We start from the raw sequence: 14,435 nt of genomic DNA, 5'->3' as shown, positions 1-14,435 counted from the left end.
CAAGAATTGCATGTGAGCAAAAGCTGAAGAGCAGTAAGAGTAGCTTTTCGTTGGAGAAAGGCAAGTGACCCTAACCATCTTTCTACCTATGCTTATATACAAGAGTACTTGATTTAATTGGAACATGGACAACCACCCAAGAAAACCGTACAACCACAATACTATATGGCTCTAGTCTTGGCTAAGTAATTAGATGATCTATATGTCATGCTTGGGGCATTTGATTGGTGGATATTTGGGTTATCGAGCTTTGAGGAGCGGGTGAAGGAAGCTTCGTCTTCTGAGGTACCGCAAAAAGCAAGGGACCAGTGCGTACATATAGTGATTCTTTGGAAAAGCCTCGTAGCATCCCTATGGAATCACACCTCGGAAGTGTGGTATTGTGCCTAGCTAGCATATTGTGTGGTTGAGTTCAAAGTTCTTCGGAACTTTTACGTGAATTGTGGTGAAAGTGTACAACCTCTGCAGAGTTAAAACTAACAGGTTAGCCGTGCTCACGGTCAAGAGCGGCTTGGACACCCTCACATGATTAATAAACTTAAAGATGGATATAAATCACATTTTGGTTATTTCTTGTGGCCTTGCTGAGTACCAACCATAAGTGTACTCACCCTTGCTTACTGCTGCTCAGAAGGAAAAGTTGTTGTGAAGTATTTTGAAGATGATGCTGAGTTCTAGGCATGCACAACCCCCAGTCGATTGCTTGTGAAGTTTGGAGCCTTCGTTTCCAGGATAAGCTGTATAACTCTGATAGTCTTTTATTTGTTGTAATTCTCTTTTACGTGATACTGTTACTGATTATTCGCTTATAATGTCTCTATATGTATGAAACTTGATCCTGTCATACATATAGTTATTCATTCGGTTTTGTCCTTAAAACCGGGTGTGACACGTATCTTGTTTTTGCTCACGAAGGAGATTCTATGATTGCAGCGATACCCGCTCCATCGTTGCACCAGGCCCCATCGCGGTGCACGATCCAGGTTTCAGCCGAAGGTTCCTCTTTGAAGATTGGGGATGTCCAGTCGGCAATGAAGTCTGCCAATACTTGTGACTTGATGGCTGTTCTTCTCTCGAAGTCTATGTAGAACATAGAGAGTTCCGAACCCATTTAGCAATCCTGACTGAGGCCTCTCTGTTGTTGAACAAGTCATGCAGAGGTTGATCTGTGTCTACGATTATCTTGTGGGCTTCAAAATAGTGTTGAAGCTTCCGAGCAGACATGACTACTGCATATGCAATTTTCTCTAGCTCTGAGTACAGGAGCTTCGAGCCTGAAAGAGCTTCGGATACGAAGTAAACAGGTAGCTGCTTCTTCATTCCCTCGATTTCCCTCTCGAGCACGAGCGCTGCACTGACAGCATAGTAGGATGCCGCGATGTACAGGAGCAAGACATCTTTCGGGTTAGATGAGGTCATTTTGACCATGTTCTGGAAATGGTTTTGAGTGCTTGGAGGGCTTTGCTTTGCTCGAGGCCCCACTCGAATTTGTTTGCATTGCGAAGGACCTTGAAGAATGGTAGGCTTCGGTCAGCAGAGCAAGGGATAAATCTGTTTAGGGCTACTATCCACCCTGTGAGCTTCTGTACGTCCCTGATGGACTTGAGCTCCTCCATGTTCCAGAGCGCTTTTACTTTGTCAGGATTTGCTTCGATGCCTTTGGTGGACACGAGGCATCCTAGCACCTTTCCTTTGTGAACTCCAAAGATGCATTTGTTGGGGTTCAAGGACAGCCCTGCTTTTCTTAGGCTTGCGAAGGTTTCAGCCAGGTCTGCCACATGGTTGCCTCTTATTGAACTGGTTACTACAATATCATCAACGTAAACCAGGACATTTCTTCTGAGTTGGTGCTCTAGGACCACCGAAGACATTCTTGAAAAAGACTCTCCTGCGTTTTTCAATCCTTCGGGCATCCTCACGAAGCAGTAGGTGCCGAAGGGGGTTATAAAACTTGTTTTTTATTCGTCTTCTTTCCTCATCCAAATCTGATGGTATCCGGAGAAACAGTCCAACAGAGACATCAGTTGACTGTTTGCCGCATCATCGACGACTCTGTCGATTCTTGGCAGTGGGAAGTCATCCTTCGGGTAGGCTTTATTGAGGTCAGTGAAATCGATGCACATGCACCACTTGCCATTCTTCTTTTTGACCGGCACTGTGTTTGCCAGCCATGTTGGATATTTGACTTCTCGAATAACATTTACATCTAGCAGTCTCTGGACTTCAGCCTTGACTGCTGCGACTTTTTCATCTGCCATTTTACGAAGCTTCTGCTTCTTTGGCTTGATATTTGGGTTGATGTCCAAGCGATGCTCAATGATATCTCTGCTGACGCCCCGTAGGTCACTGGCGGACCATGCAAAAACATCTTGGTTCTTGCAGTGGAACTCAAGAAGTTCTTTTTCTTCCTCGGGCTCGAGTGTTGCATTGATTGTTACCATCTTGTCTGGTAGATGTACGTCGAGGGGGACCTTCTTGACTTCGCAGTTTTCCTCGAAGGTTGCTTTCTCGTTGTCTTTTTGCTGCTCTTTGAAGGTAACAGACTTAGATTCGGTCCGAAGGTTGTGGACATTTTTCTGGCCTGGGGTGTATCCCCGCTCTATGTCCCGTGCAAGCTGCTGGTCCCCGCGGATGGTGATGACCCCCGCGGCAGCTGGGATCTTCATGCACAAGTACAGTTGATGAACGATAGCTTCGAACTTGTTGATTGTCCTCCTTCCTAGGATTGCGCGGTATGGGTAGGGCATCTCTACCACATCGAAGGTGATGTGCTCTGTTCTTGCGTTGGCCGTGTCTCCGAAGGACACAGGGAGTGACAGTTTGCCAATTGCGTTCACTCTCTTTCCTCCGAATCTCATTAAAGGAATATCCGAAGGTTGAAGCAGGCTTCGGTCGATCCCCATCTTGTCAAAGGTGTCAGAAAAGATGATGTTTGCAGAACTGCCAGTGTCAACTAGTATCTTGCCAACCCTCCAGCCCTGAATATTTGCCTCGATGACAAGAGCGTATGTGTGTGGGTAGCTGATGAGGTTAACATCTTCTTCAGCGAAGGTGATCGGGGAGTGTGACCACTGGGTTCTCTTGGTTGGACCTTCGGAGACGATGCAATGGACTTGCCTGAAGTAGCCTCTGCGCTGTCTCTTGTTTTCGAAGTCCAGGGTGGAACCTCCGGAGATGGGCATGATCATCCCGAAGGTTGGTAGTGCCACGGGTTGGCTATTTATGGTTTGGTTTTTTGGTTTTGGTGGGTGGACTGGGGGTGGTGGTAGCTGCTCTTGTGTTGGTTGAGCTTGGGTGGTGGGTTGACTGGGTTGTGTTTGATGGTTTGTGTAACACCCCGGTGTTAATTTCGATGCTAACATTGTGCTTAATCGCTAATCGTGGTTAATCATCGTCTTTAGCGCTAATTGAGTTCGCATAGTAACTTTCGACTTAGCTACGTTTGATCTTGTTTTTCTCCCTAATCCGAATTCTAAATCAACTTTTGCCCAACATCAATGTTGTAGAACTTTTCTTCCTCTGCAACTTTCATTTTGGCCAAAATTCAACTTTCATCACGAAATTTAAAGAAAATCTTTAATTTTGTTTTGAATAGGACATTTGCAAATGCACCCAAGTTTAAATTTTATCTTTCAAACCATTGCTCAAATGAAAAAGTGCCAGAAACAAAAGTTGAAGATCTCGAAATTTTGAACAACTTTCGTATTAAAAAGTTTTTCATTTGAGTTCAAGAACAAGGGGAAAAATTAAATTTACCAACTGGAATTTGAAACTTTGAGCTATTTACAGGATTGCCCTTGCTCCATCTCCTCCCCTGTTCGCTGCGTGACACGCCGTGATCGACGCCGTGCCCACGTGCCGGCCATCCTAGGCGTCCGTGCCGCCGCCGTCTCGTCGTGCACCACAATCTTATCCTTGCCCCGGCGTCCAAGTCCATCTTCGCTTCCTCACTTGGCCCTTTCTTCCTCCTCGAGCAGAGCTCGACCGAGCTCGCGCCACTCGCTCTCGCCGGCCGAAGTCCGTCGCCCCTGCTCGATCCTCTCTCGATTCCTCGCGCCCCGAGCTCCCTCACTACCTCCTCCACCATCCCCGCCCCTCACCCGAGCTCCTCCCTGGCCGAGTTGACCGAAAACCCTAGCCCTACCGCCGGCCGCCATTGGAGGCAACCCGAGCTCCGCCTCCCTCGCGTCGATCCGCTTCCCCGACCACCCTCCGCTCGAATCGACCCCAAGAATGGGTTCGTGGTGAGTCACTCGTGCTCCCCGGCCTTTTTCCCCTTTGCTTCGTGCATCGCTAGTGCCCGAACACGGCCGCCGCCGCCGTCGCCGCGACTGCCGCCGCCGCCGCCCGCCGCGGGCCCCGTCCGCGCGGCCCTACGCCATGCTGCCGCGCGCCCTGGCCCCGCCCTATCCCGCTGAGCATCGCGCCGCCCCGTTCCGTGGCCGCCCTGCCCCTCCACCGGCGGAACGCCGCGCGCCGCCGTCCTGCTCCGCGTGCGTCGCCGCCTCAGGCCTCGCGCGCCGCCGCCGCCCCGCAGGCGCCTCCGCCCCACCCCGCGCGCGCCCCGCTGCCGTCCGGCTGCCCTGGCCGCGGCCCGCCCTGCTGCGCCGCCGGCCGGACCTCGCCGGCGGGGAGGTGCGCCGCCGCCGCGGTGCCGCCCATGGCCGTGGCCGGCCACGGCGCGCACCCGCGTGCAGGCGAAGCAGAGGAAGGGGGGAGCGGGCCTGGGCTCCCTTGCATGTGGGGCCCGGCTGTCAGCCGCCCCCCCCCTTTATCTTTTGAATTTTCATTTATTATTCGGCTGAAAACTTTGAAAATCTCTAGAAAAATATGGAAAAATGAGAAAAATGCAAAATAAATTTGGTTAGGTTTCAAAAATCAAGGTCTTCAGAAGAAAAATATTTGTGTAGGTGAAATGTCACTTTTGCCCCTGCTTAATTTGTGTTTTGTGTTTAAACTAGTTTATTTAATATCGGTTGTTTTGTTTGTCTAAAAATCATGAAATTTATGCAGTGGCCTAATATTTGTATGTGTAATCCTCTATAATAATTTCAGGTGTGGGTGCTGTGCACTTTTGTGTAAGTTTAATTGTGTTTAGTTTAACTGGCTAGGGTTAAAGTAAATGCTTCCCATCGTCGATAAATGTTGGAGATTTTATGTGGCATGCTTTACCAAAATCATTGTTATTCTGATAATCCTTGTGGCTTGATCATACCTGCAGGTTAGTCTTGCTTTTAATTTGATCCTAGCTAGGCTCTTTTCTTTATAGTTGTTGTATTTAATTCTTTCATGCATGCATGTGTTTTGCAACAAAACAAATCCCTAGTTAAGTTGGTCCATATTGTTCTAGGGTGGTTTTTAAATCTTTCGAAGCGAGTTTAGTAACTTTTGCTTGATAGGAAACACTTTAGGCTAAAAGACATTTGAACCAGGAACCCGTCTCAGCGCTGAACCATCTCTTTTGAACCATAGTTAGGGCTGTGTTTTATCCATGCTTTCTTGTATGTTTACTGCATTGCGTTGCATCATTTCATGAGTTTCATGCATGGCCTATTTTATTCGTGTAGACGCTGAAACCGACGTCGTCTACAAGCTGATTGCCGGGCCGGTCCAGGAGCCGCAAGCAGGAGAACAGCAGGAGGACGCAGTCGAACACGCTCCCGAAGAAATCGCTAACCCCGCTGACCTGCAAGGCAAGCCCCGGAGCATAACCCTTAACTTTAGTATTTAATGTTTATTTATATAATTATTGTGCATTTACGTTCTAGGAGTTGATTGGAACCGTAGATGCATGATCCCTAGGTTTCCTCAGTTACTCCACTAGTGTGCAGGTCGTTAGTATTGCAATGCTTAATTAGGGCTCGGTAGAAGTCGAGTGATTCCTGTCACTCGCGAACTATAGGTCCTGGTTACTTATGGAGAAGTGGTTTGAGAATGAATCTGTGAGGAAAGAAAAATGGAGACCGGGCGGAGAGGAATTGGATTATGGATATGGAATGTTTGGAAAGTGGACCTCCGCCTGTGTCGATTGAGGACCGTTCCGTTGTTGGCAGTGCTGATCGAGGATTGAACAGTACTAACCACATACCGGAAGTAGGAGGTAGTCGAAACCGGTAAGCTGTGTACCACCTTACAGCGGTAATTTGAATTCCGCCATGCTACGCTGGGCGTGGGAGTTGGCGGGTGTTGGATAGGATGCCGCCTCCGGGTTCTCCGGGAGTTCACTGCGAGGGGCCCATCACCTGGGTTTTAGCAGGCGTAGTTCAGATGCCGTGGTAATGTGGAAACAGTTGACGCGAGTGGCCCGACGGGGCTTGCATGTGTCGTGTGAGTTAGGTCCACCTTGCAAGGTTAAATCGGATCGATTCGCCGTGACTCGCGGTTATGAGAGCCTTGATCTCTTTGTCACATCGTAGTAAGAAAATGGAATGAAAGAGGAATGGAAAAGATTGGTTTGTGAGTTACTGAAGAATAATCTGCTCCACCATGTGTGCTCTAGATGTTTAGGCGAATTTAGTTAATACTCGCTGTACTAAATGGAGCTAAAATATTAAAAGTAAGGATTCACTCCTAGCAGCATTTCAGCAAAAGAACTCCAGAGCCAAAAAGCCTGGCATGTCTAGATAATGGGCTAAGTATACCCAACGTCGGGTAAGCCTTGCTGAGTATTAGAATACTCAGGGTTTGGTTGTAACCCTTCTGAGCAGGTTGTCTTCCGGAAGACTTCGAGGAAATTAGTGCGTCCTGGAGTGGTCAGTCTCTTCCCCCAGGTTGGACGGTCGAGTGGGTTCCGTCTTCTCCGTGAAGTGAAGGCAGGTGAGCCTCACATCAGTGGGCGAGATGTGAAGTTCGTCTTTTGGTCGTCGACGTTATTTATCGTATTGTATTTTTGAAGCTTGTTTTAAACCTGTTTGTAATTCCGCTGCGTTTGAACTCTGTATTCGAATTGTAACCCTGGCTTGTAAAACTTTATTGTAAATTAATTTGGAGACTTTTGTTTAACTCTGGTTGTAAGTTAAGTTTGAAAACTTTTGTTGCCTGTAATCACCTGTGCTCGTCTTTTGGCGAGAGTTCCTGTGTAATCGATCCTGGTTAAAGCAGGCAGTCTGAGTGTACTGGTGAAGTGCAGTAGCGGAGGTTTAAGTTAAATGGTTAATTAGTGCACTTGATCGGTATTATTTGGACTGTTCTGTGACAGCTGGCATCAGAGCTAATTGCACTAGGGGGTGATTACTTGAGTGCTTAACTGCAAAAACTTTTTGGTTTTTCGAAAAGTTGACGCTAGATGCGCTAAGGAATAGGATAGATAGTTCGTATGCCCTAATTATGTGTTATAAGTTAGGAGGCATCTAAGTATCTATTCATTCCAGCACTTCCAGCATTTACTTCTCGTTAAACCTTACTTTTGTGCACAACTACTATTCTGTAACGACGCACCTACGCTGAGGTAAGCAAGGTGAGCATTCTGGTAGTCCTTAGAATAGCCACATGTTTCATACGTGCGCGGGTCCCGTATGATGAGCATACGAGGAGGTGATAAGGCTCAATTCAAACGAGCCTGTCGCTATCTGCCGCCTGATATGGAGTGCGGATTTCTTACCGTGTGATTGTGATCACGGCCATCTCGTAAGGCAATGTTACGAGATGTAAACCTGTCATGCGGTTGGCCATGACCGTGACCCTTGGGACACGTCTACCCTTGGATGTCCCGTAAGGCGAGTGTACGGGAAGTGAATACGTTGTTATGACGTATGCAGCGCTGCCCATTCAGCGTCGAACGTTTAGGTGCCGTCTCTATAGTTGACGGTAATGTATGGGTGAATATGTGGGAAACTGCATATGCGTTACCCGTGTGGCGTAGGACACATGGGGGCCGTTCGTGTGTGCTGGCACGAAGGGTCCAGAAATGGATATTTATATCTCTCTTGTTGTTTTGGTTTGTCTGCAGGAACACTAACTCCGTTAAGCGCGTTATGAAATCCTTGATCGTAGGAACGACTAGTATATACAGGGAGAGTACGTAATTGTGCCACTAGTCATCTTCGTATACCATATTTGGTATTTGCTTGGGTGAGAAACGATAGAACGTGCATGCATCTTGGCATAATCTTGTGTTTGATTGATTGTCATGCTTGTTGCGTTGTTTGCTAAAAAGTGATGCTTTTACCTGAAGGTTCACCTAGATTTTGTGTTGTTAGTAGTGAGACCTATACAATCTGCTAGTCTGACCCTGGTTGAGAAGATCTTTCTCAGCGGCTTTGGATCATGTGAGAACCTTTCCAGTAGATCTTAGCTTGTCATTCAAGTCAACCTCCTGATTCATGTTTTGGACCAATTCCAACAAGCCACTGTTACTTTTTGTGGCAAAGCCTTGAGTCTGCCAACAAAGTCCTTCAATCCATCGATCAATGATCGGCCTATCATTGATTTCGCATTCTATATTGTTGGCTATTTTGATTCTAACACCGGAACTTTGTACATTCCATTCTTGCTCAGTAGTTTGGATAAATTAAAAAGGTTCATGACAAAATAACTTTTTGAATATAATCATTGTAACATTCTGCATCACATCATTGGTCAGTGCATTGTGTTGCATCATGATCGAGAATGCGTGGGCTGACTAACGGGTATGTATCCGAGTACAACTTCGGGTTGTCTTCGGTTTCGTTAATCTATCTTGTTGCTGGCACTGTTGGGTTGCTACTATCGATTTCTCTTGCAGTTGTGTTTAGTTACATAACCCTGATGCCGCGACGGAACCTAGGGTCTCATGTGTGCTGCAGCCACATGATTGAGCCACTAGGAGCGCGCTGGTGCCAAGGTATATGTGACATAACTCATTGCAATCCCCTTTTATGCAACCTTATTAGTGTCCTAACTTCTAATCCCTCTCAAGGGTATAGGGTTAACGAGAGGTTAGTCTCACGCAAGAGCAACGGTCCTAAGACGCGTGTTGTATTGTGTGCATCGCAAACTCATGCGTGTATGCATCATATTTTATGCACCTCCTAGATGCATAAAACATGGGTATCATCATCTTTGCACCATGGTGTATACATCATTGGGCCAGCATCATAACTAATGCATCAATTCATATGCACCATTCCATTGTGCATGGAACATTTTATCATCGTGTTGCACCCGCATTGCAATCATGCATTCCAGGAGTGCATCATTATCCGAGCCATCAAGCATTTGCACTATGGGTGAAACATTTTATCTTTATTCCTTGGTATGGTGGGCATTGTACTGGCATAAAGAAGCATGTTTTGTGTAATTCATCAGATAATATAATCCTGAGCAAGGATATTCCGAAAACACCTCCTAAACCATCCTTCCTTTCTACCTTCACTTGTTATTCATGAGCCTTGTGATGAATCTCAATGACATTTGCTCTCCTCGTGTTGCGATCTCTGCGCTGCGAGAGCTTGATTACCTTGTCCCAACATCATTCCTTGCTTTGTTTTACCTTTTCTTCTTGAACAGAAAATCTTACATCACTCAATTATCTATTCTACTCGAAGAGTCTCGCAAGAATTGAGCCCGGATGTTTCTTAAAATCCTCGTCGTCATCAGGAGGCGTCCCTGACTGCATGTAAAGAATGATCTTGTGTAATGCTAATCTCCTTTTCTCTTTTAGTGTCAAAATCGTTCCGTTGTAAATCACGTCATTGCTTTATCAGGTAAGTCTCTGGAAGGTACATCAGTTTTGTTCCAGGTGTCTGCTGGTTTCGTGTATAGCTCCCATAGGTTCCTGAATGGTTAGTGGACTTGATCTCATGTTACTGTCCAACCGGACCGAATCCCCTGTTGATCGGTAATCAGGTAATCTCATCGGTGGACGGAAGCTGTATGTGAATCTTAAGCAAGAATCTTATTTCCTGCAGTCTATGGCAGCTAATCCCTGTTGCTTTCATGTTATGCCCGTTTTTGGATCACCTCCTTGCTATCCCTCCGTCTTGTAATGCTTATACATGCACGATCTATAAGTGCTACAAGAGATTCTCGTTGGAAGTATGCCTGACGGCGCCGCAATGAAACCAAGAGCCTACTCTGAGCAATCAACACATGCTTGTACTACTCGACACACGCTGGTATGGAGATTGCTAATTATGATCCCTTATACCACTGTGTCGGTGTGATATCTCCTCATGGGCATTCCCCGCATCTATCGTTCGCCGTTTTGCCTAGAAATCTCTATACCGGACCTAAATCTAGTGAGTCTTTCTTCCGAAGTTACCAAGGGGATTGATCTTTCAAAGAACCACTAATGGACGAAAATGCTAGGAGACTACAAGATGTGGTGGACAAAGGACCTTGGTTAATTTACCGAGATGATCAACTAGCTGGAGATAAGGTATTCTCAAAAATAGATCTACGATCTGGTTATCATCAATCAAATCGGACCGGTGGATATATCAAAAACAGCATTCTCCACTCGTTATGGTCTTTATGAGTATTTGGTCATGTCCTTTGGATTAACCAATGCTCCAGCCTACTTCATGTATCGCAGGAATTCGGTGTTCATGCCAGAGCTGGATAAATTCGTCGTGGTATTCATTGATGATATCTTAATCTATTCCAAGACAGAAGAAGAACAGGCTCAGCATCTTCATATAGTATTCCAGTGTCTTAGGGAACATCAGTTATATGCTAAACCCAGCAAGTGCGAATTTTGGCTAGAGGAAGTTCCTTTCACCTTAGTAGGAAATTCTGGTTTTGGACTACATGTGTAATCTTGAGTTCCCTAAACCACCTTGCTTAGTTTGGGCTAGAAACTCGTGTATGCATTGTTGTGTATAGCTATTTATGTGTATGAGGTTGTGTGGGTCCTCCCGAAATAGAAGTTGTCCCACTGCTAAAGATGTCTCCACTGTATTCTGTTTCTCAGGTGAATAATGGAGTATGCAGCGAGAAGTAGTAGGAAGGACCCTGGTCAGGGGCATATCAACCTTCTACCCTCCGACGTCGTGATAACCGAAGCACCAATGAGGCAATCTGAGCCTTGCCACTGTTGCAAGATGTACGACCGCCCTTGTCTACGAAGCAGCTCCAAAGAAAAGAAAAGTGAACACAGCGAAGTACTTGAAGAATATCCTAACCCTAAACCGGAAATAAATTGGAAGCAAGAAAATGCACAGAATGTTTATTTGGACTCCTTAATGCCACCATCGCGACTTCCGATGGAACTAAAAGATCACCAGGTCGATTGTCGGACTTCCGAGCTAGGCGCAGACAACATAGACTTGAGTGGATGGGAAATTACATGTACAGAATTCTCTCCACGTGGTAGAAGGCAAGTTAGGAGTACTACTGATGTCGACCCAGCTATAAGAGCAAGAACTCGTTCACCTGTTCGGAGATCAATGAGGTCAAAGAAGAAATGTCGTTGCACCGGGTGTCAACCTTGTTTCAAGTGTGGCGAATACGGCCATTTTATCAGAGATTGCCGTTCATCTACTTGGAAAGATCCACCGAATTCGGCTAGTACCTCTAATAATCTAAACTGGACAAGGATACTATCCGATGTTCGTAGGTCGGGAGGTGACTCAAGACATCTACTTCGGATGTTAGCTGCACAGTACGAACCACCTGCCCAAGGTCAGAGGTCAAATAAGCAATGCGATAGAAACAAGTCCGGCACTTGGTATCATCGGGAAGAGATAGTTCATGCTGAATGCGCTACCCCCAAGAAAGTTTCCGAAGGTAAGACAGTTGGGGAAGGTAATTTTTGGATAGTGCTAATATTCTGAGTTAACGAACATCTTCCCTCCTTATCGGTCACTTACGTGTGTGAATCTCGGGACGAGATTCCTTTAAGGGGGGAAGGCTGTAACACCCCGGTGTTAATTTCGATGCTAACATTGTGCTTAATCGCTAATCGTGGTTAATCATCGTCTTTAGCGCTAATTGAGTTCGCATAGTAACTTTCGACTTAGCTACGTTTGATCTTGTTTTTCTCCCTAATCCGAATTCTAAATCAACTTTTGCCCAACATCAATGTTGTAGAACTTTTCTTCCTCTGCAACTTTCATTTTGGCCAAAATTCAACTTTCATCACGAAATTTAAAGAAAATCTTTAATTTTGTTTTGAATAGGACATTTGCAAATGCACCCAAGTTTAAATTTTATCTTTCAAACCATTGCTCAAATGAAAAAGTGCCAGAAACAAAAGTTGAAGATCTCGAAATTTTGAACAACTTTCGTATTAAAAAGTTTTTCATTTGAGTTCAAGAACAAGGGGAAAAATTAAATTTACCAACTGGAATTTGAAACTTTGAGCTATTTACAGGATTGCCCTTGCTCCATCTCCTCCCCTGTTCGCTGCGTGACACGCCGTGATCGACGCCGTGCCCACGTGCCGGCCATCCTAGGCGTCCGTGCCGCCGCCGTCTCGTCGTGCACCACAATCTTATCCTTGCCCCGGCGTCCAAGTCCATCTTCGCTTCCTCACTTGGCCCTTTCTTCCTCCTCGAGCAGAGCTCGACCGAGCTCGCGCCACTCGCTCTCGCCGGCCGAAGTCCGTCGCCCCTGCTCGATCCTCTCTCGATTCCTCGCGCCCCGAGCTCCCTCACTACCTCCTCCACCATCCCCGCCCCTCACCCGAGCTCCTCCCTGGCCGAGTTGACCGAAAACCCTAGCCCTACCGCCGGCCGCCATTGGAGGCAACCCGAGCTCCGCCTCCCTCGCGTCGATCCGCTTCCCCGACCACCCTCCGCTCGAATCGACCCCAAGAATGGGTTCGTGGTGAGTCACTCGTGCTCCCCGGCCTTTTTCCCCTTTGCTTCGTGCATCGCTAGTGCCCGAACACGGCCGCCGCCGCCGTCGCCGCGACTGCCGCCGCCGCCGCCCGCCGCGGGCCCCGTCCGCGCGGCCCTACGCCATGCTGCCGCGCGCCCTGGCCCCGCCCTATCCCGCTGAGCATCGCGCCGCCCCGTTCCGTGGCCGCCCTGCCCCTCCACCGGCGGAACGCCGCGCGCCGCCGTCCTGCTCCGCGTGCGTCGCCGCCTCAGGCCTCGCGCGCCGCCGCCGCCCCGCAGGCGCCTCCGCCCCACCCCGCGCGCGCCCCGCTGCCGTCCGGCTGCCCTGGCCGCGGCCCGCCCTGCTGCGCCGCCGGCCGGACCTCGCCGGCGGGGAGGTGCGCCGCCGCCGCGGTGCCGCCCATGGCCGTGGCCGGCCACGGCGCGCACCCGCGTGCAGGCGAAGCAGAGGAAGGGGGGAGCGGGCCTGGGCTCCCTTGCATGTGGGGCCCGGCTGTCAGCCGCCCCCCCCCCTTTATCTTTTGAATTTTCATTTATTATTCGGCTGAAAACTTTGAAAATCTCTAGAAAAATATGGAAAAATGAGAAAAATGCAAAATAAATTTGGTTAGGTTTCAAAAATCAAGGTCTTCAGAAGAAAAATATTTGTGTAGGTGAAATGTCACTTTTGCCCCTGCTTAATTTGTGTTTTGTGTTTAAACTAGTTTATTTAATATCGGTTGTTTTGTTTGTCTAAAAATCATGAAATTTATGCAGTGGCCTAATATTTGTATGTGTAATCCTCTATAATAATTTCAGGTGTGGGTGCTGTGCACTTTTGTGTAAGTTTAATTGTGTTTAGTTTAACTGGCTAGGGTTAAAGTAAATGCTTCCCATCGTCGATAAATGTTGGAGATTTTATGTGGCATGCTTTACCAAAATCATTGTTATTCTGATAATCCTTGTGGCTTGATCATACCTGCAGGTTAGTCTTGCTTTTAATTTGATCCTAGCTAGGCTCTTTTCTTTATAGTTGTTGTATTTAATTCTTTCATGCATGCATGTGTTTTGCAACAAAACAAATCCCTAGTTAAGTTGGTCCATATTGTTCTAGGGTGGTTTTTAAATCTTTCGAAGCGAGTTTAGTAACTTTTGCTTGATAGGAAACACTTCAGGCTAAAAGACATTTGAACCAGGAACCCGTCTCAGCGCTGAACCATCTCTTTTGAACCATAGTTAGGGCTGTGTTTTATCCATGCTTTCTTGTATGTTTACTGCATTGCGTTGCATCATTTCATGAGTTTCATGCATGGCCTATTTTATTCGTGTAGACGCTGAAACCGACGTCGTCTACAAGCTGATTGCCGGGCCGGTCCAGGAGCCGCAAGCAGGAGAACAGCAGGAGGACGCAGTCGAACACGCTCCCGAAGAAATCGCTAACCCCGCTGACCTGCAAGGCAAGCCCCGGAGCATAACCCTTAACTTTAGTATTTAATGTTTATTTATATAATTATTGTGCATTTACGTTCTAGGAGTTGATTGGAACCGTAGATGCATGATCCCTAGGTTTCCTCAGTTACTCCACTAGTGTGCAGGTCGTTAGTATTGCAATGCTTAATTAGGGCTCGGTAGAAGTCGAGTGATTCTTGTCACTCGCGAACTATAGGTCCTGGTTACTTATGGAGAAGTGGTTTG

The sequence above is a fragment of the Panicum virgatum genome, chromosome 4K (assembly GCF_016808335.1).
Source record: "Panicum virgatum strain AP13 chromosome 4K, P.virgatum_v5, whole genome shotgun sequence".
NCBI classification, from domain to species: Eukaryota; Viridiplantae; Streptophyta; class Magnoliopsida; order Poales; family Poaceae; genus Panicum; species Panicum virgatum.
This window is presented reverse-complemented; position numbering follows the sequence as displayed.